This window comes from Eptatretus burgeri, chromosome 13 (assembly GCF_056783735.1).
Source record: "Eptatretus burgeri isolate ZD-2024b chromosome 13, Ebu_testis_v1, whole genome shotgun sequence".
Classification (NCBI taxonomy): Eukaryota; Metazoa; Chordata; class Myxini; order Myxiniformes; family Myxinidae; genus Eptatretus; species Eptatretus burgeri.
This window is the reverse complement of record NC_140973.1, coordinates 43,730,695-43,735,029: the sequence shown is the minus strand read 5'-3', so window position 1 is coordinate 43,735,029 and position 4,335 is coordinate 43,730,695. Positions and strand designations below refer to the sequence as shown.

The following is a 4,335-nucleotide window of genomic DNA, read 5'->3' as shown; positions in this document are numbered from 1 at the left end:
CTCGTTGTGTTGTTGTATTTGAACATTCACACCAGGAAAAGGAACTATCAGTCAATCAATTTAATTCTTATGGAGCACTTTTCATTTCAACCGAAATCCAAACCACTTTATAAAGGATAATTAATATTATGCGTCTTTACACACAAGGATGTGAAGCAGAAGTTGATATTGGATCGTGGAGATTATCTCGTGGTCTTGTTCCGTTTGGGAGTGAGGGTCTTTTATCCATTGTCTTGAGACAGAGGTGATAAAGCTGTGAACATTGAAAGAGCGGTTGCAGCTGCTGACCTTTCCACCACAATAGCAAAACTGCAGCCAGAAGAGCACCCAGTCGGCCCAAGTGCAGCAATATGGCCAACAGAATATTACAAGAACTCTGCTCTTGCTAACTTGAGAAAAACAAAAAACACGAGGACATCAAATCAAAACATCTGCAAGAGGGTGTCACATGGTAGAGAAACAACACAAGTTTTAATGGATTACATTCAAAAAGCCAAGGCCATAGTGACATGTTAAGCAACACTGCCCTGGAGCAATTTAGAATAGGGTGAAGGAAACTTAATTTTTGTATTTCCAGCTGTGCTAAATAAGGAATTATTTGCCACAGCTGCCAATATGGGAGAAAGACAATTAGCACTGAGTTTATGTAGTTAATTAAACAGCCCGATAACCACCTAGTTTCAGCCATCTCATGGTAGCGATAACTGATAGTACAACAGCTTGGATATACTTTGCAATTTCTTGTTGCACAAATGGCAGCAATGTATCCTCAGAGGTGCACAAATGTTACAACAACAACAAAAAACTGAACACTGCTCTACTTTCTGACATACTCATAGAAAATCAGCCAACTGTGAGATCATGTAATGCAGCCAATAAGTGTGTGTATATATATATATATATATATATATATATATATATATATATATATATATATATATATATATATATATATATGTGTATATATATATATATATATATATATATATATGTGTATATATATATATATATATATATATATATATATATATATATATATATATATATATATATATATATATATATATATATATATATATATATATATATATATATATATATATATATATATATATATATATATATATATATATATATATATATATATATATATATATATATATATATATATATATATATATATATATATATATATATATATATATATATATATATATATATATATATATATATATATATATATATATATATATATATATATATATATATATATATATATATATATATATATATATATATATATATATATATATATATATATATATATATATATACATATATATATATATATATATATATATATATATATATACATATATATATATATATATATATATATATATATATATATATATATATATATATATATATATATATATATACATATATATATACATATATACATATATATATATATATATATATATATATATATATATATATATATATACTAGTAAAGGTGCCCGTCTTCGACGGGCGTCACTGGCAACGTATGGTAAAAGACAGATAGCATGAATGTATTTTAAACAATATATTATATCATTTTTATCCATTGATTATCATTCAGGTTTTCCCCTTCGACTGTCCCGCAGTAGCTCCACTTCGATGACATTACCACGTAGTTTATTGACTACACAACGTGTACCATTCGTGAGTTCCGGAGGATCCATAGAGAGCGCATTAAAATTACAGGGCACCCAACTTTAAAGTGATCCAAAAGGCCGGATCAGTTTCGTCTACATATTCATATCTTGTAAATTTTAGCTGGCCAGATCAGTTTCGTCTATATATTCATATGTTGTAGAATTTAGCTGATTCTGAAACTGTTAACAGCATGTCAATCAGATGGTTCTGTGATTTTCTACGGTAGTAAACAGAAGTACGACTTAAGCCTGTACGCCACTATGCGGAGACCCGAGATTTTTATGTGCACGTGCTCAATCCCGCACCCACCCGGAAAAGACCCAAGTACACTGTCAGTACTCACCTCCACACTAAAACGATGATCATGATTTTGGGTTTAACCGTAACTGACCGGGCGATACTTTGCTGGCAGTTGGTCTGGCTGGGCAGCGGGTATCGGTCGATGAAAATTTCAAAACGGCAACCATGTATAAAAAAAAGCAAAGAAATACTTTGTACTTAGTCAGAAAGTCATGGTTTTGTGAAGAAACTACGGCACATGGAAAGTGAAAATTAGTCAGGTATGAACTCAACTGTTTTCTCCCCAAATGGACCGTGATTCTCTGAGCTGAACTCATCTTAGTGGTCCTCTAAAAAATGGGAAACATTTTTATTTCTTTTTTGTGCAATAATTCCTCCCATTTTGCAAATGGAGTTTTTTAACTGTTTTACTACCATAATCATCAAAACGAATTTTGAGGGGCCTCTTAAGGAAGACAATAATATCATTACTATATATGTCAAAGCTCGTTTCCTTTCATGCAGTAACAAAAATCTGATGGTGGAACAAAAAAAGGGGTGTGCCGAAATATTAATATATATATATATATATATATATATATATATATATATATATATATATATATATATATATATATATATATATATATATATATGGTTTAACTACCATAATCATCAAAACGAATTTTGAGGGGACTCTTAAGGAAGACAATAATATCATTACTATGTATATGTCAAAGCTCGTTTCATTTCATGCAGTAACAAAAATCTGATGGTGGAACAAAAAAACGGGGTGTACTGAAATATTAATATAATATAGGTTTAACTACCATAATCATCAAAACGAATTTTGAGGGGCCTCTTAAGGAAGACAATAATATCATTACTATATATATATATATATATATATATATATATATATATATATATATATATATATATATATATATATATATATATATATATATATATATATATATATATATGTCAAAGATCGTTTCATTTCATGCAGTAACAAAAATCTGATGGTGAAACAAAAAAAGGGGTGTGCCGAAATATTAATATATATATATATATATATATATATATATATATATATTAACACTGTATACTGTATAGTATATTCTATCTCTCTATAATATACAAAATGAGACAGAGTCTATGTTTGTCATGGGTAATCTCAGCTATTGCCATGAATAGGAAGTATTCCTTGACAACATGGTGAAGTTCATTGTTTAGTGCATGTTTTTAGCAACTTCAATGAAGAAAAAAACTCACCAGACATCGTTTTTGGCGACCTTTTTGTGCACCATTCGGAGATGCAATAAGGGAATCGAAACTGTCTATTAATTACATACAATTGAAATGTACCTTTTGGATGTTTACATCGTTTCAATCTTTGGACCTGTTTTAGATGTTTTCAGACCCCTTTAAACCCCTTCGACCCTCTTCAGACCTTTAGATCTTTAATGCATAAAATGCATCCACCCTCAGGGCTCAGGTGGGGGGGGAGGGTGGAGGGGGGATGGTGACTCCTTAGACCCCTCACCAATTTAGACCTTTACATCATTTAGACACCTTAAACCCTTTAAAGACCCTTTACACCACTATACCCCTTTATCCTTCACACCCATTTAGACCTTTACACCATTTGGACAAATTAGACCCTTCGATGCTTTAAAACCCGTTGGACCCTTTAAAAACCACTAAGACCCTTTAATTGCATGTTCATCTCGAGGCAACGAAGCGAGTGCATCAGTTACCCGGAGGATGTCATGATAGAAAGATTTACGGACAATAATATTCCTCGTTTGTTGTTTTACAGGTGAAACCAGAATATGACAGGAGGCAGAAGGATATTTAATAAGTAATATTTATTAATTCCTACTGTCTACCTTTAAAATACTAATAGCGATTAAAAGAAAACCAAAATGATTTTCCCAAGAATCCCCAAAGTAATGGAGTACAAATGTCACAGATTTCAATGCAGCTTTGAATTAACTCACAACTTTCGAGGTGGCAACTTATCCTCGGTAACCAGTTTGTAAAATAAACTTCAGCAGGTTACAAATGGGTGAAGGGTCGGCTGTGAACGTATTCAAAAGGACCTTGTCCAGTTGGTGCGTACTGGAATTTGACCGGCCAGTCGCATTGCAAAAAGTCCTCAGAGGATGAGGTTGGTATCACTGAAGTATGTAGATGAATCTGATTCTACAGCTCGAGTTGAATGATGTTGAATTTGAAACTGCATGCTGTTAAGAACCATGCATACGAGCAACAAGTGAAGAGGGAGTGAAGGAACATGCAAGCTGTCGTCTCGATGCAGCCAGTGAGGAGATGCCTGTTTTGAAG

The 4,335-nt window shown here is 31.8% G+C and overlaps 1 long non-coding RNA gene across 1 annotated transcript in view; it reads right to left on the bottom strand.

Annotated features, from left to right (window-relative positions):
* Window positions 1-4,335, bottom strand: part of LOC147014322 (uncharacterized) — a 32,305-nt gene that overhangs the window by 14,591 nt on the left and 13,379 nt on the right. The window lies entirely within an intron of this gene.